Source organism: Paramisgurnus dabryanus, chromosome 5, assembly GCF_030506205.2.
Source record: "Paramisgurnus dabryanus chromosome 5, PD_genome_1.1, whole genome shotgun sequence".
Taxonomy (NCBI): Eukaryota; Metazoa; Chordata; class Actinopteri; order Cypriniformes; family Cobitidae; genus Paramisgurnus; species Paramisgurnus dabryanus.
Genome location: NC_133341.1, coordinates 48,284,174 through 48,308,850, shown reverse-complemented (window position 1 = coordinate 48,308,850; position 24,677 = coordinate 48,284,174). Strand labels below are relative to the sequence as shown.

The window sequence follows — 24,677 nt, the reverse complement described above, 5'->3', positions numbered from 1 at the left end:
AATACAGTACAGCTCAGCTTCTGTTTGCAAAATCCAAAGCACAGCTGCCTAATTATGCTTGTTAGATCAAATCAATAAGCCGCAAGGGCTTGTAACCACTCAAAAGTTAAAAGGATTATTTCGTTCATTACACTGGCAATCGAAAGTAGGAAGGAAAAGTCAATAAACGCATCCATGCGGATGCGCTTCAGTGGCTTTCTGCTGCATTTCATACATTGTGAGCTGTGTATGGTAATGCAAATACTATGGCTGAATGCCACACGTTCTTTGAAATCCTACTGTGTATAGATACCACAGTAAGAAATTTACATCTGGCATTCTGTCAAGTACTTGTGTTTCAGCATTGGTCCTTTGTGCTTAATTCATTAAGCGGTTGCAATTCAAGAGAGATGCTAAACATACTAAAATTGCAGTATTTTACTTCATTTAGCATTTTCTATGTAAATATGGCGGTAACACTTTATTTTACGACCCGCAAAGTACCGCTTAATTAAACCGAATTTACAGCGTACCTATTTGTAACAACAGAGTACCTCTACAGTACGTACTTGTAGTTATAAGGGAATAATATTTTAAGTTTGGGGTAATAAGGGGGTAAGAATATATGGAAAATTATTCTCTAAGTATTTCATAACTACAGGGTACCTATTGTAATATTACGTGGTATGTATGACTTACGTCTATGGGTAATATGGTCTATGTGTAATATGTTTTTTTTTTCATATTTGCTACTTACCTGATGAAGTGTTTTGTATAGCCTACAGTTGATGTCTACAAGCCACGTCGGCAAATAAAATATAACACACAATAAAAATAATAGCAACTTGTACCTCTTTGATCTGTTTATGTATACAGGAGTTACCAGGTAACTCTTATATTTGCGGGCTGTAAATTGAAGTGGGGCTTATTCCCCGATTGTTCGGTGTATGTACCAGGTAACTCACATATTTGCGGGCTGTAAACTAAAGTGGGGCTTATTCCCCGATTGTTCTGTGTATGTACCAGGTAACTCACATATTTGCGGGCTGTAAACTAAAGTGGTGCTTTGTTCACCTCTTGTTATAGGGTAAATACCATAAACATACAGAATATTGTTATTTTTATTTTAAAACAACTTATTTCAAAACATCTTTAAAACACTATAATTAAGCCAACACTTAATGTTTATTATCACATAACTTTTATTTAAAATAAAAAGTCATGACAATTTTTCATTGTTTTTGCGGCTTGGCTTCCTCTGTTGGTGTTCTTGTCCACTCGGATGTTGAGTTGATGTCGTCTCACAAATGCTGTTCTGCATTACATATAAAAAACATAAATGAAAGCCTTCAGTAATGTTTCTTCACTGTGCCTTGACAGAAACAGTTTCTAAGCCAGTTACGTTTATAAATTTTAGGCTTACTTATGTGCTAGCTAACCTGCTACCGTTAGCTAGCAACTTTCTTGAAAAACATTGTTTGAAATGCGTGAGTCATGTATTAACAAAACCAGTCACCTTATCCAGCATGAGGATCCTGCTCACATCACTCGCAGCTGTACTCCACAGTGTAGAACGTTTTTAAAACCTCTTAAAGAAATTTCACCTCAGGATCGCGTTCCAGCAAACCTCCTGCAGACGACCGCGCGCTCAGTAGTCTACGCATGTAGTCGTCTTTTGCTTTAGCGGGAGCTGATATCTGCTGTTGTTTCATTCTGGTTTGCCATTTCATAAATTATATTTGGCTAAAATACTTGTGTTTACAGTAAATAAATTGCAAAGCACCACTTCAAATATGTCCGCAAATGTAGGAGTTTCCTGGTAAATAATAAGTTGCTATTTGTATTGTACTTACCTTAAAAAAAAGATAACCACATTAAATCAGCTGGACTTTTGTTATTAAAAGCAAGTAATATAGGCTACTAAAATAAAAGTGATATGCTGTTATATTTATTTGCCGATGTGGCTCGTAGACATTGACTGTATACAACATTCAGTAGTCAATATGAAAAATTCACAATAAAAAATAAATAAAACATAATTTCCCCATAGACTTGACTAAGTCATACATACCACGTAATATTACAATAGGTACCCTGTTGTTATAAAATACTTAGAGTATAAATAATTTATAATTCTTCATATTCTTACCCCCTTATTACCCCAAACTTAAAATATTATTCCCTTATACCTACAGGTTACCTACCCTGTTGTTAGAAATAGGTACGCTGTAAATTCGGTTTAATTACGCGGTACTTTGCGGGTCGTAAAATAAAGTGTTACCAATATGGCTTATACATTGCACTACAAAACTACTAATGCAATTAGTTATATATTACATCCAGTAGATACATTTTTATGAACCAAGCCCTATTTCTGTCTATATAGAAAGTTGGCAATTGTAATGACAAAAGTGAAATTATAATAAAAGAGATGTATGTTCATTTTAATAAAAGAGATGTCTGTTCACTTAACTTAATTACATTTATGCATTTTTGCAGATGCTTTCATCTAAAGCGACTTGCAGTTCAAGGTTTATATTGTGACTGAAATTCAGGTTAAAGTCTCAATCTAATTATGAGATTAGGAGAATGAAAGTTTGATTTTAGTCATTGATTTTAACCTTTGACATGGCCAGTCAATATTAAAGATGTCAACTACGGATATATTTTCACAAGATGTTTTCTTCTTTACGTTATAATACAGAATAATTTTACGTAATAAAAAGTAAATCTCACTGATGACTAATGACTAACTGGGTTTTCACAAGGAAGGGTCACATGTTATCAGTACTATGTGTATTCCCAGGGATGAACCCCACAACGTTTGCACTGTTAATACAATGCTTTACTAGTTGAGCTACAGGAACACAATAGAGTATTGATCATGGCAGCAGTAATTCAGTGAAGAAGATAACTAAAAACCCACATACTTGATGCACGCAAACAACCATTAAACACTCGCATATATAGGGTGACCATACATGCCATTCGTCCTGGACAGGATTTCAGTGCGTCTTCCAGAAGTTGTATTTGTTGACCGCATCCGCCATTTTAGTTAAAAACATAAGACATACAATCATAGTTGCCTTTCTGTAATAATAATAATAATCCGCTATGACGTATGCGGTCCACAAATACGACTTCTGGAAAAAGCACCCAAAATCCTGGCCAGGACGCGTCTGGAAAGAAAGGCACGTATGGTCACCCTACGCATATACATATAAACTTTCAGCTTAAATGCATTTCAGTATAAAATGGAGCTAAGGTGACCACAGCTACCATGGAGCAAGCGGTGCACCGCTGATATTTGATGTAACGTAACTTGCAGTTATTAACAAAACACCTGAACCTTGATCGAACAGCATAACTAATTTAACTTTTTGGATATGAAGAGGAGGACCTGACCCCACTCGCAAATCGCACTGTTTTTAGAAACTTTTAACTGTTTCCAGACAAAGCATAGGCACAAAAAAGGTCCATTTAAAAAAGCCGCTGCATATCAGCTTTTAGCTTCTGCCTGTGACATACTACCCTGATTAAATGTTAATAGTATTCCACCAGTTACATCAAATATTACGGCTTACCCGTTGGATACCCACCCGCTGGCCTGCAGGACTCTGCCATGGAGTATGCGTATTCATGAATATCAGCTGACGTCACTCACATCTCAAACTTGTCTTCCGCCATTTTGAGTACCTAAAGTGGTCGCAAAAGAGCTAGTAGCTATGCATTCAATATGTTTTGAGCATTCAAATTTTAACAACACTAAGAAGGCTCGACACATGATGATACTTTTTTTTTCGAAATATCACCTGTGTCTCTACACGTAAACTCGAGTAATGAGAACATTGTTTGTGTACACAGAGTTTACTAAAAAGAAGGTTTTGAACAACTGACTTTGGTTATTTTGGTGTCCGCTCGCCGCCATCTTGTCAGTCAAGATGTATCGATCTCTAAATGCGACACAAGGAGGGAGAAAAGTAAAGATGGATAGCTCCTAAAGCATAGTTCCATATAAATGCACTGATAATTCTTTGTTTTATCGCAAGTGAAAAACAATATTGACATTCTAGTTTAAAAAGGAGCCTCTTATAAGATTCATTCATTCGGAAATCGATTCTTTATGTCTGGCAAAGATGGCATGCGGACACCATAACAGCCAAAATCAGTTGTTCAAAACCTCTTTTTAGTAAACTTTGTTTACACAAACAATGTTCTCAATGCTCGCGTTCATGTGTAGAGACACAGGTGATACTTCGAGCAAAGTTTCATGTTGTGTCGTGCCTTCTTAGTGTTGTAAAAATAGTGGTAGTTCGGTAGCAGCGGACAGCGGCTGGAAGAACGCATCAGGGATCGAGTATGCATCACACTCTAACCAAGATATATTTTTTTTAAAGTAACGTTTCTTTTCATGACAGTCGAGGTTCGAAATGTTGTCTTTTGTATACATTTCCCGTATCCGTAAAAATCATTGACAGTAAAAGATAAGAAATCTGTAAATCGTAGCAAGCTAGCTAATGCTTGTCAGTAGCCTACTGGTACTCGGTAGGTACTCAAGATGGCGGCAGGCATCTGGAATGACGTAAAAGGTCACTTGACTGATTTTCATGAATATAAAAAAAAATTACCACCCATCTTGCCAACTCGCTCATAATTGCAAAAAATTATTTATAAATGTTTTGAGGATTTTAACCATAAAAGTATTTCTCAGAGACAATCAAACAAATAAAACCATAACACAAACTTTAAAAGGTAGAAACATTATTGTTCTAGTTCGAAAGCAGAATGTATTCTGAAATATCCTTCTAGCTTTATAATATTCATTTGAAATTGAAACTTCTGATCAAGTCAAGATTTATCTTTCAGCATATTTTATTACAGCCTTTTACCTTTGTGATGTTGCATTTCCATCCTACCCTGGATTCATCTCGATTTAGATCGATTTGACATTTTGCATTCAAAGCCAATTTTTGCATAAAATATAAGATGCCACAAAGTGTTGCCTGGAGGATTAGTCCATTTTGCAACAGGACATGGTACTTTGACCTGAGTATTAAACATTTTTTATGAACTGAGCCCTAAATCGACTTTAACAGAAATCCAGGACAGCAACCTCAATCAAGTGCTAATCCACTCTGGGCAATGGCAGGAGATATCACTGCCTGGGGAAGCTGAGCTTTACCCGGTTGTTGGATTGGCAGCATTGGCTCTCACCAGATGACATTCAGTGACTCTTATGCAAGACATACCAGCTGTGTCCAGTGAATGTTGAATTGGTTTTACATAACAGACCTTGGGTAGCATTTCCTCTAAACACAGACCAGAATGTAGAGGTATTATAGGAATGCAGAAAGGATAGTTCACCCAAAATTGAAAATTCTTCCACCATTTACTCATCCTCAGGATGTTCCAATTCTGTATACATTTCTTTGTTCTGTTGAACACAAAAAAATGCTATTTTGAGCAAAGTTTGTTACTAAACAGTTTTTGGAGAACTATTGACTTCCATAGTATTATTTATTCCTACTATATGGAAGTCATGCATCCTGCTTGATAACAAATATCTTCCTTTATGTTCAGCAGAACAAAGATTTATACATAGTTTTGAAACAAAAGTGATTATTTGCACCACTAGAGAAGTAAAGTAAAGGCTGTCAAGGCAAGCCATGTCTTGTGGTTAGAAAGAGTGTTTTATCTGGGTTCCCAGAAAACACTGGCCTCTGTGATTCTGGAAATGCCTCGGGACCCTTCTTTAACAAAAATGTACAAGATTTATGAAAAAAGTTTTTCTTTCCAAAAGTTTTGTTTAGAATCACATACCTAGTATAGATACAGTGATAGAATAACTGTTATAGCGATAACAGTGGAACAAAGTTTGACATGATTTTAAGAGGACTCAATGTACTCATGACTTCTGAATTTTCCTAATCCTATTCAAATAACATGAATTCTAGAGCCTGCGTTTCGATGCTGTCAGGAGTGCATCTCTCTCCCTCCGTCCGTCTTATCCTGCTTTAGCTTTACTAATCATGTCTTTTGCAGTGACCTTAATAATGCACAGGGTCACTCCACTGTCATGGTGCTGTAATTGCAACTAAAGAATGCTGGCCTGATCTGTGCTAAGCCTCAGTCCTAAATTCTGCACAGTCTGCCTATTTATACCTGCAGTGGGCTCACAGTGGACGTTTCTCTCTCTGCTCTGGGCTAAAGGTCTTGGCCTGGTGTCTGAAAGGGGATTTTCCCCCCTTCCTCTTGCCTTGAACTTTCTTTCACCCTATTTCCACTCCATACTCATTTGTCTGTCCAACTGGCACTTATCTGTTTAGTTGTTCTTGCTGAGGCAAGTATCACTATTACTTTTGCTCAACTTAGGATTGGAGATCCTAACAGAAGAGAAGACCTTATGCATTGTGTAGGTCATTGATTTGAGCCTCATGGCCAGCAGGTTGTGATTGAGGTCACTGTGAGCAAGACACATTTCCTCCAATTGCTCCCCGGGCGCTGCATTGATAGCTGACCACTGCTGTGTTCACGACTTGTGGTGCGCATGTCGACTAGCCTACTCACTGGGATTGGTTAAATGCAAAGGTCACATTTCACATTATGGGATACAATACTTGACAATCATGTCACATTCATGTTTTACTTTTAAGAGCACTTATGGTCCGATTCACGATTTTACATTTCCTTTGGTGTAAGTGTGCTACATGTTAACGATATGCAAAAGATACATACCCCAAAGGAAACGATGACGCGAGTTATCTCTTTTCTTGGATTACAACAATCACACAGATTGTAGGGAACAGTTTACTTCCTGGGAACATTTTCATAGTTCCTCCCGCTTCAGACTCAGCCTGTAAGTTAACTCCAGTTAGCGTTGCATTGTGACCGAATCTTTCAAAGATGGTAAGGAGCATCACATTTCCGGCTGATGTCAGAGGTATTCAGGCCAATCAGAACGTACAGTGGGGGTGATAGCGCAATGGATAAGACACTCGCCTTTAGTGTAAGAGACCTGGGTTCGAATCCACTGTGACACAACATTTTGTCCCTGAGCAAGACACTTAACCCCTAGTTGCGCCAGAGGCGTGCGACCTCTGACATATATAGCAATTGTAAGTCACTTTGGATAAAAGTGTCAGCTAAATGAATAAGTAAGTAAGTACAGAATAGCTGGCCAATCAGGGACAGAGCGTTTTTCAAATCAATGAGTATTGTACAAAATCAGTGCGTTTCAGGAAGAGCGGGAAATCTGGAGCTACAAAATGGTACGGTATGTGAAAAATAACGTGTTATTTAAAGCATGCAAACAAATTGTATTATACTAAATACACAAAATAATGTTTTACCAATTAACCCTCAATTTCCTGTATACGTTAGAGTTCCGTGGGGGTAAAAATTACCCCAGAAATTAAAAGAGTGATTACAAAAAATATATACATTTTTAATGATACAAATAGTATATCTTTTTTTGTTTACTTTTTGTTTACTTTTTGTTTAGGAGATTTGAAGTACGTTTGTACCCGTTTACAACTAAATTCCTCAACTACACCATTAGCTTGCCTGTAAAATATCAATTTTATATAAAAAATTTAAAACCTAATAATAATCTAAATTTGATTTAAATTGTTTTTAGATATTGATCTAGATGTTGTGTAAAATTTGGTCATCTGGTGTTTAGAAAAAAACATAAAAGAAAGAATTACAGTGTAGGAAATAAATCATTTTGACCAGCAGAGAGGCCATAGAGACCCATTTATTTTACTAGATGTGGCCAACTGCTCACATCACTACTTTAGTGATGCATTTTGTGAATGTATGAATATATAAACATTGATAGGTCATTAAAAATAAATATTATTTCAAATAATATAATTTTTTGTAGTTTTTGTCTTTATGTGTGTGTGTACCTGGTAATTATCACGTTGTGGGAAGATAGGAATACCAGTATTTTTGTGACCTTGTGGGGACATTGAGGTCCCCATATGGAAACAAGCTTATAAATCAAACAAAATGATGTATCTTGAAAATGTGAGGAAGGAGAAGGGTTTCTGTGATGGTTGGGGTCAGGGACTGGGATAGGTTAGGGCAGTGGTTCCCAAACTTTTTCAGCGTGCGGCCCCCCTTGTGTACGGTGCATTTCTTCGCGGCCCCCCAAAGAAAATTTTTGACAAAAAACTGTTCTTAAAACTCAACATTTTAATAAAAAAAAAACATTAAATTATACAAAAAGGTAGTGCTTTTGGTTAGTAGCCTTAATTTTTTAGGTTTAATTACACAGAATTCATGATAAATTAATGTATTTCATAAAATGTCATAAACTGGGGCCCCCCTGGCACCATTTGTATGGTATAAAATGCATTACGTCTATGGAATGTCCTTACAAAACATGGAAACCAGAATGTGTGTGTGTGTGTGTGTGTGTGTGTGTGTGTGCGTGTGTGTGTGTGTGTGCACCTGGTAATTATTACGTTGTGGGGACCAATTGTCCCCACAAAGAAAGGAATACCAGTGTTTTTGTGACCTTGTGGGGACATTTTGATGTCCCCATGAGGAAACAAGCTTATAAATCAAACGATGATGTTTATTAAAAATCTAAGGTACAAGAAAGGTATTTGTGATGGTTGGGGTTAGGGAATGGGGCAGGTAAGGGGAATAGAATATATTCTAATATATTCTATTCTATATTCTACAGTTTGTATGGTATAAAATGCATTATGTCTATGGAATGTCCCCACAAAACATGGAAACCAGAATGTGTGTGTGTGTGTGTGATCATTAGAGCCCACCAATTTTCATTTTTGTTTTGCATCTGTGGCTGTTTTTCCCAAATTCTGTCAAAAATGCTCTCTGTGTCATACCTTTGTGTGTTTTGTGTGTGTGTGATTGAGCATGTCTTTTCAATATTGCATTTGTGCTCTAGTACGAGGCCTATGCTTCTGTGTTGAAATTTTCAGATTTATTCTAGATGCATTGATTTTTTTGACAAATAAAAAAAGAAAAAAATGATTTTTTATTGGGGTCATTCTTACCCCCAAGGGCCTCTTTTAGTAATTTTTTTTGACATCTTTAGAACATCCGAATCAAGCCCAGTTTTTTATATGAATATTGACAGATTGTCTAGAAAGGTCACAAAATCTTATTCCACTGAGATGTAGGGAACCATGTTTTTTAAAGAAAAGTGGCTTGGGGGTAAGACTGACCCCAAGGGACTTATAAGGGTTAAATAGGTGCCTTTTTTAAAAAACTCAAACTGAACTACTGCTGAGGACAGATATGCTATAAAAGGAACCACACAGCAATGCCAAAGCAAAAGAAACAATCAGACAATGGACTAACAAACACTCAGAAACGTAAGGAATGTTGGTAAACGGACAAACATTGTATTAAAACTGCCAAAAAATCTTGCAAAGAAATAAGCGCAACTTTGTAACTGTTTTGTAGAGCTGGTTTTATAGAATTGATGGCTGATTTGAAGAAATTTGTACCATCTCTTTCGTATGTTTTCATATGATCTGCTTTGGCCCCACAGTTGTGTTTAGGGATGCACCTTCATTGTTGCTTTTTTGGCATGTTTTTGTGCCATTCACATTGTACAAATTTATTAAAGACTGATTAAAGAGATTCATTCAGATGTTTCAGAGGTTTCTTTGGGCCTATTTTGTTAATAATTAATTCATTTTGTCTATTTTGTCTAATTAATTAATTAATTAAGAAACCCCTGAAGATCCTTCATTTCTATGCTTGTCTATGTTAAGTCATGCTTGTTTAGCTGATGAATCGGCATATCTAGTCTATTCACTTGCAAAGCTTATATGATGAAGTTGATTGACCAGGATTCTTTCTAGTAAGTCTACTATAGTTGACAAAAATTTTCTTCGTCACAACACCAGCACACCAACATCCCATGCTGGAAACCTATAAAGGCTGGTGACTATCTATGCTAATCTTATTAGCACCAACTATGTTTACAATGACACACTTTGTTTTAATCAATCAGATTGAGGAATCCAAACATAAGTTTACATGAAAGCTAAATAAATTGATTATGTTGATGTCCATTATACAGTACAAGCTTCAATCGGAGTCAAACCTTTGACCTGTGCACACTGCAAAATATAGTTTCAAGATGCACATACTAGCCATTCTCCTACCATCGCTTCTTTTCTATGTCTTAATAAGCAGACTTAATATATTTCCTTATTAGGAGACAACGAGTACATAAAACGTTGTGCCTTGTGCTGCTTATATTTCTCAAGCAATTCCTCTACTGGCACCCAAAAACAAGCCATCTGGATTAGAGTCCAAAACAAAGACTGGTGGGACAACATTGTCTTGCACCACTTCGCAGACGATGAGTGAATTGGAAATTAATTTAAAAGATATTTATGACCCTGCCTGTGAACTTTTTTATGAGGAGCATCAACTTTTTATTTTAACCACTGGCTTAACTTTTATTTATAAGGTACTAAATGATGCACAAAAGAATGATTTTTGACTGTACATCCAACAAACCTTTAATTTTCACAAAAATTCTTTAGACCAGGAGTTCAAACGTTTAATTGCGTGACCCAGTTAAATAGCTATAATCTATGGTGTTTCTCTAAATTAAATTTTTTTTCTTTAAAAATGGGCCTCTCCAGCTACTTTCCTGAGCTATCATGTTTGAGCAATACGGGAATGAAGACATTTGGATGTATTAAATAATAAAGGACATATTTTGACATATAAAACAGGGGTCTCCAACCTTTTTTGAGCAAGGACTGCAATGGATAAAACCATCTGGAGGGCTACTTTTTGAATATAGTCTACTCAAAGCTTTTTTGTTTTACTTGTTATGTTTATCATTGTTTAAAATGTTAACATACATAAAATAAGCCAAGGTAACATTAAATATGTAATAAATAAATATTACAATTGAGGCTATAAATAGAATGTGCCTTAGCGGGCAACTCACAGACTCTGTGAGGGCAACCTGGTGCCCCTGGGCACCATGTTGGAGACCATTGATATAGAGCTAAATTTATTAAGTAATTAATTTTATCTGTTTTGTAATCATGCACTTCTAAGCCGATCCTAAAATGATAATTTTCCAGAAAGTATTGGTTTATAACGTTCTTTCTCATTTAAAAACTTCGAAGTTACAGTATCTGCCGTTTTCATTGTGACTCGTGAAATGTTGTTACCATGAGCATGCTCTGGGTTACTTTCAGTGGGTTGAACTCCTACACTGGGTTTTGGAACTGCTATACCCCGAGTAAGCAAGTTTGGGGTTAATCAACGCAGAGTTCAGGTTTAATCTGATGGTAAGTTAACCCTGCTTTTTGGAATACACCCCAGAACTTTTAAATGAACATGGTTTGCCGAGCTATGCCCACATTGTTCTGGCCAAACACCCACACCACAATTTCATTAAATTTCCTCTGCTTCCCAGGAAAGATCTGGTCACTAACGGGTCAATGCATAGCTTTCAAGTCTTAAATAAACATCCATTATTTTTGTTTTATTTGGCTTTTACAGTAAGACATGAACTGAGTTAATGTGTCCAGCTGTAGGCAGGGGCATATAAAGAAGAGCTTTATTCTTGCCAGTATCACCAAAAACATAAAACATACACATAAATAAAAATTCCTATGTAGTCATTTAGTAGAGACTTAATATTTACATTTATACATTTGGCAGATGCTTAATCCAAAGCATCTTACAGGCCAACGTGGTCTCATGAGCATACGTGTTGTTCCACACATACATTTACTTACGTTTTAGTACACAGTGAAACATATAATATCAAAGTATTGACAGGACTAATACGTTAATTATTTCATATAAACAGCTTTTACAGACATTCAGATGTGTACATATTCCTATTCATAAATATTAAAATTGCGTTGGCATTTCTTATTCATACCGTTGGTTGACTTTCATTTCTTTATCCTGTCCGCCCCTCACCACCCTCCTTGGTGGGGCAGCCTAGGGCGTTCAGAGTTCCCTCAGGTGGTGTGCATTCTGGCAGTGCTTTTGCACGCCGGCCATCTCCTGGAAGAACAGTCCGAGGCTCTTGTCCGGAGCATGTTGGGTACTTTGCTATGGCAGGGATTGCAACCGGTCAGGCTGACCCCACCTCCAAGGGTGGTCATGACTCAGGGTGCAGGTACCGTGGTTTCCGCTCATTATGGTGTTGAGCAAAACCATTTTTGTTTTTTCTGCCTACTGTCGTGGCCGGCGGGGTCATTTTTGGTTTCTGCCCATTATGATGGTTTGGCAAAGCTATTTTTGGGGGTTTGTCCACTATAGTGGTTTAGCAGTGGCATTTTTGGCTTTTTCTGCCCATTGTGATAGCCATTTGTGGGTCTCTCTTGTGGTTAGAGACAGGTAGTCGCGCTGTGGCAGCCACGTCTTCATGCTCGCCTCTGCCTGCTCCCCGCCTTTGTCGAAGGTCTCAGAGAAGCGGACCAGCTGTTACTGTCCTCCTCCTGCCTGATGGCGGGTGTAACTAGGTGCAACACCACAGGTAGCACCAAGTTGACGGTGAGAGCAGCTCCTCCTGGTTCAAGTTTTTCTGTGTACGGACACAATTTATTCTGTCCTGCATACCTCCACTCTCACTTACCCATCACATGGCGAAGTCTTTTCTCCTTTTGTGATGTTAAGGGTGGAGTGTGGCCCAATAGCACATTGGGTTTGGACCACAATTGTGCTTGGACAGTTTGTCCTGTCCTGCACAAATACGCTCTCACTGTTGTATCACGTAGCAGAGACTTCTCTCCTAATGTGATGCTGAGGGTGGTGGGTGGTCCCATAGCCTATTGGGTATGATCCATCATTCTGAATTCCCCCAGGCCCCGAATTCCATCGTCCCTTTGACCCCTCGACATGGTTTTGGAGTGACTTTCACTTCCTAACCAGTCTCAGGGGCTCGTGGGACCATTCGGCTAGGCCGTGTCATGCGCCACCTGTTTCAATGGCACACTTTTCTCCCCTGTGGAGAGAGAGCCCCGGGCTGCGGATGAAGGTCAATGTCTTTCTTTGGAAGGGCACGATTTAGCCTGTCTATGGTCAACATCAAGTGTGGGTTTTTCAACCTGTAATTTGTGATGGCTAAGGGGGGGGGGGTTATTACCATTCCTGGTTTTGTGTATTCTCAACAGAGCTTTTCTAGGCTTATGTTCAGACCTGAAGAACCAATACTTTGTTTTCCCTCAACACAGATCTGTCCTGTGGCCTGTTTTTGAGGGGTTATGGTAAAAGGCCCTCCCCTTCGGTCCATCCCGGTCACTTCATAACCTCATGAGGGTAATCAAAGCTGCCTTCCCACTTTGGGAGGGGTGAGATTGCTTCAGTAATGGCCTCATGATCGAATCTCATAGTGGCATCAAGTTACGCAGAGGGTTTGTTCTCTAGAGAGGTTGGACAGTCATTGTTTCCCTCTAACCTGAAGGTGTACGTGGCTGCCATTTTGGCTAACCACGTCTTACTGGATGGGTAATCTGTAGGGAAGCACCACCTCGCTGTCAGATTCCTCAAAGTTACTAGGAGGTTTAGTCTTCGAGGTCTAGCCTTGTTCCCTTTTCAGCCCTTCTGATGTCCTTTTGGACCTCAGTAGCTTCCCTTTGAGCCTTGGTATCAGTGGAGCTTAGTGCCCTCTCTCAGAAGACAGCCCTCCTGAACACAGTCAAGAGGGTTGGGGATCTGCAAGCTTCTCTGCCACCAATGGGTGCCTCGAACTGGATCCCTATCACATTATCTTGAGGCCCCAGTCCGGCCATGTGCCCAAGGTTCCTACCACTCCCTTTCAAGTTCAGGTAGTCAACCTCCAGGCCCTTCCTAGTAATGACCCAGTTTTTGCTGTGTCTGGTGCGTGCACTTCACACCTACCTGGACCGTATTCAGAATTTTACAATTTCTGACCAGATCTTTGTCTGTTTTGGTGGTCAGCAGAAAGGGAAGGATATCTCCAAACAGGGACTCACTTTCGGATCGTTGATGCTATCTCTTTGGCATATCATTCCAAGAATTTCCCTGTCTGCTGCTAGGGGTTCGGGCTTATTCTGTTAGAGGTGTAGTTTCCTCCTGGGCACTGCCTAGTGTCCCTCTTTCAGACATCTCCAGAGCTGTGAGTGGGCTACTCCTAACACCTTGTGAGATTTTACAATCTGAAAGTATAAACAGTGTTGTCTAAACAGCCAGTCGATATCTGTGGGCCTGGATTGTGAACTTATTAGTTGCACAAATCTTCTCCCATTAATTTCCCCTTAGTGGTGAATGTTGGTATTATTTGTTCTTCAGGTCAGCTTGCGGAAAGCAGACCTTTTTCTGGCAATCTCCCAGAACATCGCCATTTGTCTTGATTTATATTTCCCCATTCGGTTTCTTTTTGTAAACCTTGGCTCTTCCCTTGGCGGGTTATACCCTTGCCCTATGTCATGGTAGCTCCACGCTGTGTAGCTTTGGTTCTGAGTTTATTTTTATTATTTTTGGAAATGTTTTTACACTTATACCTCCCGTTGGTAGGTGTGTTCTCCGCATGTCTCTCAGAGACCTCCCAGTGTCGGGCTGGCATCCTATGCCATGCTTTTGAGGAAACCTTTTTCCATCCATTTGGTAAGGTTCACTTTCCCTGTGCACTGGATGGTTATTGACCTATGCAAAGTTCCCTGGCATGCATTGCTTGTTAGCTTCTCTTTGGCATAGATGATCTCCGGGCAGAGTCACAGTATGTAAATTTCCTATGTATTTCATTCACCAATTCTCATTGGCCCATTTCATAGAGAATCAGAGCGATTGGTCTCCCAAGGTCGAACCCCTAGTGTCACTTCATCGACACAACGTCTCGTTCCCTCCTTCAGGGAATGGAGGTTACAGTCGTAACAAAGACATTTTATGTTTTTAAAAGTTACATATTATTAGGACTACATCTTAACAGACCAGGCTGTACAGGCATACATTTTATCAGTGTGTGTGTTCACTGGGGATCAAACCAATAATCTTTGCATTGTTTATATGATGCTCTTCCAAATAAGCTACAGGAACAGTTCTAACAACATTAAAATTTCTATTGCCAAGTATTAAACTTCAGCACATAAGTTTTCATGCACGTTTGTTGAAGAGAGGAGTGCTATTTCTTCTCTAAATCATCCGACTGAATTACATATTTTAACCAGCTTACCCTGGCAACCACACAGCAACACCATGTCAACCCCCATAACTCACTAGCATCATGCAGATAGTTTTGCACAAGCATCACTGACATTTTTGTATAAACAAAATAAAGACAATATAAAGATGTATATAAAGAGGCTCAAACACATCCAATATTTACAAGCCAAGTCTAAAAGGGGAAGTACTAAAGAAATCTCTTCCACATTTCCAGTGGAAACTCGGCTTTGACCCAACAGATCAAAGACAGGGTTCCTCTTAAAGAATCTGCAATGTTCGCCATCACTGTCAAAACCATCTGCAGTCCACAATTTAAGCAATGTGGAACCACAACTCAAGCTTCATTTCAGGAATCAATGAGATGATCTACTGTATAGTGAATCCTGATCATACAGGGCTATGTTGTATTTCATCTTTCCTAAAGGACAGCCAAATGCTTTAAGGAAACATGCGGGTGTCAGGCTGCCACCTGGTCTGAAACATCACATATGAAATTTACCCCCGTGTCCATGGCACCCACAAATTTAAACACTCCCAATGAAATTTAACACTTTAAGCTCTTTATAAACATGATGAAAAGCAGTCTGTATATTTCACACCCACAACGAATGAGTGAACTGTTGATTATTCAGTTACTCACACATCTGCCCCTAAGCCATATTCCAAATATTTGCATTCGAATCATTATGCATCAAGGACGGACTGACATCAGGTACACCCTTGCATATCTTTTTATGATGTTACTTTGCAAAACATCACCCTTTTCAGTTGCGACTGTTAAAGCTTCAATGACCAAAGTTAAGTGTATTTTTCCATTACCAGGTGTCATATTGTTAGGCAACATCTATCTGTACCCTATCAGGTTGTTAAAACTGGAGTTGCTGCAATTGTCACGTGTCATAATTATCTACCAAACCACCGTTAAAAAGTATACAGTAGCATGATATCATGATGACACATTTGTTTTTATTGGCAACTATAAGATCGTAAAGTATTTTGATTGTATAAAGTTGTTATGATTTGGCTGTCATGTAGAGATATGGTTTATCTCTTTAAATTTTGCAATGTCACTTTATTCATTTCATTGGTATTTAACAAATGTCACCGTCTTTTGCTGTAAAACCTACTGCAAAAAGTGTATGCAAAAATCTCCACTTTTAAAAATAGTCTCCAGTCACCCTTCACTTTCCTTTCTCAAAAATATCCTAATATTATTGTTAAACCTCATTTAAAAAAATGTGTGCATCGTTGTTCATTCAATTCTTATTCCATGCACTTAGTGGACTTTGCTGAAAAAAAAACTTTTGCAAAAATAAAAGCTTGAATGTCTGGACAGATCCAGTACATCTGGAATGTTTTTGGCACTCATCCTGCCAGCTTAACACGCATCCATCTAATCTTTCTCTTACACTTCTGTTCCTGATGTTAACATTATTCTATTTTTATAAAAGAAGTAACACATTTTCTCACACTGATTTGTTTATTCTTGTCTTTAAGTATAATCAGTCAGCGTTTCCATATTTCATATCAGAGCTTTGACCATTAATTGCAACATAGGACTGTTCAGCTGAAGCTTGGCCTGCGCCCAACTCACAAAATGTTCTTGAACCAATTCCATCTGAAGTTATTACAGGCGGGAGAATTTATATGTCTCTCAGATTACTGTGTATACAAGCGATCTGTGTCAAGGTTAGGCACTGTCATACTCTGTCATCACATATCCTGCATTATAAAGCGCTTGTATAAATAATAAAATAATATTTACTTAAAGAGAGAGAGTTTCTTTAGATATGTTCTGCCAATGAAAAACAAACCCCAGTTAAGAAAAGTGTACAGAGCTTTAAATATTTAAAATAGGGCACTCTAAAAGTGGTTTTGTATTAATTCTGGCCATAATTTGCATGGATGTGTCAACATGCCAATGACAGAATTTAGATTCTGTTATTTACTGAATGGGCGTTGTAACCTGAAGAACAATGAAACAAAGGCAAATACTGTTGCCTTCATAATGGGACCTCTGTAATACGTTGCACAAACGTCTTTGTCCTAAACAATAGTTTGTTTGATTGAAAATCATCAAATACATTTGCATTTATTCTTGCTTTACTCAGCATTTACGATTTGCCAGTGGGAATTTGCTACAGATCGCACAAAATTTTTTTTTTTGCTTAAACTCACAAATTATATATTATCTTATGAAAACATTTGTGAAGTAGTCTTTGGGGAATACAAATCAAGAATAAAATGAACTCTAAAGGCCGGATTATACCTTTTATCCACGCAGCTTTCCAAATATACTGCCCGCGGCTACACGCGGATGGCCGCGTTCGACAATACAAATGATTTTTTTTATTCAAATTATTAGTCTAACAGGCCGTCAGGGCAGCACTGATTTGGCGACATTTACAGTACATTAAAACATTAGGATAGGTGAAGAAAAGTAACTGATCCACCATTGCAAACACAGTTTAGAACAAACAACAAGACAACAAAGAACAGGAATCAAACATTATGGTAACAAACATGCTCCACAGCTCTCTGTTCTTGGAAGAAGTAAAAGTTAAAGAAGAAAAACGATAGTGTGTGTGCAAATGCTCTATTTCCTTTGTATAATTGTTTATAGTGGAGTGTTCTGTCTAAATATTTTCACGTGCATGTGCTGTTGTACGCACACTGTCCGCGCACTGTCCGCGCACTGTCCGCGCACTGTCCGCGCGGTCTCAAATTTTGGACTGCACGAGGACGGTTCACGCGGCCGACCGGGGACCCTCCTGATGACGAAAATGACGTCATGTGGAAGGCGCGCATACGTGGACGCCCCTAGTATACTTTCGGCTTTACTGATATACAGTTTCAACTACTGTCATTAAAGGTCAATTGTTTAGATTTTTAGCGCCATCTATCAGTGAGACTGTGAATTGCAACCAACGGCTCAGTCCACAGCTCACCCCTCCCTTTCAAACCACATAAGCTACGGTAGCCACCACAGGACAAACATGTTATTTTGTGAAACAACGTAGTGACGAACGTGCTCTATAGAACAGTTTGTCTGTTCAGGGCTAATGCAGAAACATGGCAGCGATTTCCATGTACTGTAAACGGAGAAACACCAGAAGAGAAGCGCAGCGCTATAGATCTAAAAGCAGAACACATTATTTTCTATGAATGTATATACACCGGGCCGCGGCTGATGGCGGCTGTCCGCCGTGACTCTGGACACTGCTTAAATCCCTGTCAGGCCACAGAACGCCACTCACATAGTTTAACATTAAAATCATCATATTTGTACCAAATCGTTAGCGATTAACATTGGCTGCTAAGTAAAATATTTTGCATTTTGAAGTAGACTTAGCAATATAATATGCATTTTGAAGTATCTGACTTAGTGTGCACAATTTAATGTACGATACCTCAGAGTTGTCATAGATGCAACACGGCGCTTCTTGTCCGGTGTGCAACCCCCTTTAGGAGACCTGTGGTGTTTGTAGATAAAAACGTCTCATTCTACTGTAAATAAAAAACAAAACAGTTTATTTTGTAAGGTCTTTATACACCATTGATAATATATGCATATTATATTGCATTTCTGTCAAGATAATAAAGTTACACAATGCACCTTTAAAGCTGCAAAGAAAGTAAATGTTCTGGTTAGGGCTGTCAAAAGATTAATCGTGATTAATCACATCTAAAATAAAAGTTTGTGTTTACATAACATATGTGTGTGTAATGTGTATAATTATTATGTATATATAAATACACACACATTCATGTGTATATTTAAGAAATATTTGCATTTATATACTGTATAAACATTTATATAATTTATATTATATAGAAATATAAATATTTTATATATAAATATAACCAATTTTTCTTAAATATATACATGACTGTGTGTGTTTTTATATATAAATATTAATTATACACACTACACACACATATGTTATGTAAACACAAACTTTTATTTTAGATGTGATTAATCACGATTAATCTTTCGACAGCCCTAGTTCTGGTTAAAGGAACTGCTCCCCCAATAAATTTTTAATCATGCCATCCCAGATGTATACAAGAGTTAGATACAAACAAAGGTTTTAAATAAAAAATATTCAGTCACCTTATGTCCTAATACAGGACGCTCCATAAAGCACACAATGTACAGTACAGTACATCCATCATAAAAGTACAGTAATCTAAACAACTCAAGTGAGTTAATAAATGTCTTAGGAGAAAAAACGTCAGGTGTGGGTGAGAAAAAGATTAATATTTTCAGCTTGTTCAGTGAGTGAATATATATATATATATATATATATATATATATATATATATATATATATATATATATATATATATATATAAGCACATTTGTAATTTTAAATCTCATTGGTTCTTGCATATGTAAAGGCATATATCTGGGTAAATTAATTATGAGATTTTTTTTTTTGGGGGGGGGGGGGGGGTAACAATTCCTTAACCCTTGAGATTTCAGTGCTGTTTTCACTCAGACACTTCTCTGGGATATATTATTATGCTCTTTTAAATGTTTAACATCTGAACTGAATAATGAATAAAATGTATAATTACTTCAATGTCATGGCCTATTTAATGGAAAATACTTCCACACACTCTTTACACACAATATTAGTTTGTATCTCTTAAGCAAGCTTCAAGAGCACATGATGAAGATTTTCTTTTAGCACATGATTGTAATTAGTTTTTCACTGGTTGATGCCATCTGTGTGTCTAAGGAGTAGTTGAAGATTAGGTGAATGAAAGGAAAGGCAAAAAATAGGGACCCCTTTTGACTCCACCATTTACTGTTGAGGAGGGGGGATGTCAGAATGATTTAAATGTACTGGGGTGAAATTAAAGGTCTGGTTTGAAGATTTCTGCACATGCAGCTCACTCATTGATGTCTAATTTAGCGATTTGGGTCAGAGGAGCCCGGCTGTCTGCTCTTTGTACTCTACACCACTCATACGAGACAGTTTCCACAACTGTCCTGAATACCCAATGCCATTTTCTGCCCCAATTCATTGAAGCTCACTTCGAAGGGGGAGGTGGAGAAGGGGGTATTAATAAAAATCTGTAAGAGGATTAGGGTCTGGCTGAAAGGATTTTTTCTGCTTGGTAATATCTGCGAGTGGGCGCAGGTGCATATGCGGTATCACGACGACAGCTCGGCCAAACAGCTGATGTAGGTGGTGAGCTGAATAGGCCCTACAGTAATTTTGTTTCTGTGTCACGATATGGGGGTGTTTGGTGTGCTTGAGCGTGCAGATTTTCTGTATTTCTAATCCTTTATTGCTGACAGTATTAACTCAGTAATTAAAAGGGGGAGTTAAAACTGTATTAAATGCGTAAAAAAATGGCTCAATTTTCTGACAGGATTGATGCACATTTATTATCGCACATGCTAGTGCTTCTGCTTTACAGAGCAAAATACAATATGATGCTAGAAACTGAAAAACTTTTCCATTTCTATTATGCATCTTGTACAAATACATGCAAAATTCATACGAATAAAAGCCTGCAGGTATATTTTAATTGAATATCTGTCAAAATGAATACATGCAATGTGGGACTGTCGGTTTTATAGATTAATTTATTATTAGATTAATACAGTGGTGGCTAAAAGGTTAGAAGTTAAAGAGTATTGTTATTTTTCTTGTTTTATTCCCATATGCATGGTTAAATCCACCAAATGTTCCAAATCAGCATCATACTATAGAAAAGTGTTTAAGGGAAATTTGCAGTGAATCAGTCAACAGTCATTTTCAAACTTCCTCAAACATTAAGTAACTTGGAGACAGCTGAAAAGTTCAAAGTTTTTAAACTACCACAGTACAGTAACAACCCAAACAAAAATAATAATTATTATTATTAATTTTCATAAGGATAATTAACATTCTTACTGATAGAATATAGCAAACAATTCTTAATAGCTAATAAACAGTAGCGACTCGTGACGAGATCACAAGTAAAAAATCTGTAAAGATTTCGAGAAAAATCAGTAACAAAAGTGATAGACACAGTAGATATGAGTGGATAGATGAATGCATTTATCAAAACAAATCCATTAAACCAATCCGTGACGTATACTAAATACAGCAAGCCATTAAGTCCTATCTGGTCATATCCGGTGTATTAACGGTTGGTTTAATCCTCTGGCTCCACTGAGACACTATAATCTGTAAAAGATTTGTTTCTATTTATACGTACCTCATAAAGAGTGTCGTCTTCATCTCTCAATTGGATGTAAATATTACGTAACTGACAGAAACACAAATTTAAAAGCAAAATAGTAAAATAACGCCGCCTGCTGGATATATGTTTGTATTGCAAGGCTTTATGAAAGTACATTAATTTGACCGTGTGTTCACTGAAGAAACTGGCACACATGACTGGGGAAAGTGAGGCTCTGTCCGAAAACTCGAGGAAGAATTTAAGGGCAGGAAGGCATCAATGCACGTCCGAATCCAATGTTTGCTTCACTTGCTGTCTCCAGAGATGCCTTCATCATGTTGATTTTTGAAGGCAGCATAGATTTTTGTCATCAATGTCCCACAACTCTATGCGTGTGTATGCAAGGGGAAGGTGATTGATTGAGCGAGTTTTTTAATTGCATTACTATCAAGAAATAAGGATTCTAGTAATTAAATATTCGATTAATTATCACAAAGATGCTCTCTGTTTATATTTTAATGCCTAATGAAGTCTGACCGGATGTGTTTCCCGGAGCTGGCTTCACGCACAACACTGCCTCCGAAGTCATTGCCTTGTGAGGCAGCAGGGCAACAAGCAGGGCCGGCTTGCTGGACTGGGGGGGCAGTCAGGATTTTGGGTGGGCAGCCATTTCTCGACTAAAATGATTCATACACTAAAATGATGGATGTTTTATTCCAGTATTATTTTGCATATTTCTTATAATAGAGTACCATTTATATGTCCTTTTGCACGTTCAAATTTTTAAAGTAGATGCACCGCAAATGCTATTAGATGTATAATCATTTATAATGTTATGATTACACTTAATGTAGTTTTACACATTAAGTCACAGTTATTGAAATCAGGCAAGCAGGTGATATGAATGCAAAGCTGTACATATAGCTATATTTGGTTAATGTGTACACTGCATTTAATCTATTATTTCACTTATAGATAAATTAAAGCCATTCCTACCGACCTGTACCCTACCTAACATATGCCTTTATTCTAAATAAACACTTGTTAGGCACTTTATTTCCACTTCTCAAACATTTTCTTCATTTAAAAATAAAGGCCTTTTCAATGTGATGTGATAAGCTATATTTTTATTAATTCTTGACCCTATCATATATGCTGCTGCAGCAACCATGCTCAAGTATCACAACAAAGCACAACGTGTTAAATAATCTATATTAAAACACCATGAAAGCAATTTGACATGCATAACAAATTCGTCAAAGGTTATCCTGTTTGTCGATAACAGCACCAGACAAAAGTACAAGCCCTAAAAACTGTAAGTGTGAGTTGCGATGAGACCCAAGATAAATCACACTGCTTTAAATTCTGCTGGAGACTTGCCATTGGCTGTTGTATTTGAATGAATAAATAAGGATATTTAGAAGAGACCCCCAAGGTTTAAATAAGCTAATCAGACAATAGTGGGCAGGAGTCGTAATAACTAGCGTTTGTCAACAGAAGATGTTTTTGTTTAAAGAGACTCCTTTTTTTTATGGTTGCTGGACATACTTTGGGGGGCAGAAGAAAAATTTTGGGGGGGGCAATGCCCCCCAGCCACCCCCTACACCCGGCCCTGGCAACAAGTCAGCTGTCTTAGACTTTCGGACGCACGCAGCACTAATAAGAGTGGGTATATTAATGAGGTAAGGGCCGTTCACATTATAATGATAACTATAAATTTAACGATAATGATAACTATAATAGCGTCCACACCACCTAACGATAACTGTATGCCAATTCGCTCACAAGGCGCAGTGCTCACGCAAAACATTTACCTTCAATAGCATTAACTAATAGGCCTATTGCATATTTTCTATAATAAAAATAAATATGCTGTTCTTGTTGCATATACACAGTAACCAGCAGATGTCCCCAACATGCCGCGTTTGGGTATCGCTAAACAGTGAATATAGTAGTTTGTGTAATCTAATATCTTACCTTTTGCCGCAGTCAATGTAGTACAATTTAAAGCATTGCGTAGTCAATTTCACCTCAACTGCATCAGCGCAGGATACCAGAGGTAATTTTATGTTATGGATTTCAGCAATAGATTTTGTCATCTGATCAGCTTCTGATCTGTCAACATACATAAGTAAACACTCATACCTCATAGCCCTATTTTAACGATCTAAGCACATGGTCTAAAGCGCACGGTGCACAGTTTAAACGTACGACGGCGTTTTAGTGCCATCTAGAAAAAAAATATATATATACAATTTCGAGAATAAAGTCAAAATTATGAGAATAAAGTCGAAATATTTCGAGAATAAAGTCAAAATTACGAGAATAAAGTCGAAATATTTCGAGAATAAAGTCAAAATTACGAGAATAAAGTCGAAACATTTCGAGAATAAAGTCAAAATTACGAGAATAAAGTCGAAACATTTCGAGAATAAAGTCAAAATTATGAGAAAAAAAGTCGAAATATTTCGAGAATAAAGTCAAAATGATGAGAAAAAAAGTCGAAATATTTCGAGAATAAAGTCAAAATTATGAGAAAAAAGTTGAAACATAATTTGAGCATTGAGTGACGAGAGCATGCGCCGAACTTGAGAAGGGGAACCACCATCCACACACACTTTGTCATCTATTAAAAGGTAGATTTTCTATTTTTAAACTCTTTTGATTAATGTTTACGCATTTGGGTAAATGTATCGTGATAGATTCCCTCTGCAAACGATGGCGTTGTCGTTATAAGCAGCATACACGCGCACTTACAGTCGCGCTGTGTAGGATATCTGTAGTAAACAAGTAACCAGGACATAACATTGAACTATAAAACATATCTGTCAAGTTAGCTGAACTGTACGAGTGTGTGAAGGTTTACGTTTTCAACGTGTGTGTGTGTGTGTGTGTGTGTGTGCGTGCGCGCGCGCGCGCGCGCGTGTGCCTGCGTGAGAGAGAGAGAGAGAGAGAGAGAGAGAGAGAGAGAGAGAGAGAGAGAGAGAGAGAGAGAGAGAGAGAGAGATGTGCAACATGTGCAAACCCTATTTTTTACAATCTGTGCAAACGTTCCTATCTATAACCTAAAAGGATCACAGCCGCGGACCAAGCTGCGCCCAGACCGATCTGCTGATCAGTGCAATTTAGCTTTTATGTGGTCAAAAACAACACTATGCATTTGGTTCATGTGGTTACAATATGTGACTTAAGTAGTAAGAGATAAATTCATCTAATTTTTTAATTAAATTCTTTTCGTATTAAAATATTTAAACGCCTTTATTTTTCCTCTATTTCCCAGTATCTTTACACTATATTTAATTTGATTACTCTTATTTTAAATCAACACTTCTGTATACTTTGCAGCCCCATGATGGAGG

General features: G+C 37.7%; 1 long non-coding RNA gene across 2 annotated transcripts in view; it reads right to left on the bottom strand.

Annotated features, from left to right (window-relative positions):
• Nucleotides 1-21,401, bottom strand: part of LOC135774447 (uncharacterized) — a 57,050-nt gene extending 35,649 nt beyond the window's left edge. The window contains exons 1-2 of one of the 2 annotated variants that reach the window (XR_012336797.1): nucleotides 21,355-21,401; nucleotides 18,546-18,642 (exon numbers count right to left, since the gene is read on the bottom strand). This is a non-coding gene — a long non-coding RNA (uncharacterized lncRNA). Of the gene's footprint in view, nucleotides 1-4,868; nucleotides 5,150-18,545; nucleotides 18,643-21,354 lie in introns of those variants that run through there. The other variant, XR_010543687.2, reaches the window with a different exon arrangement.
• Between the last annotated feature and the right edge of the window lie 3,276 nt (nucleotides 21,402-24,677).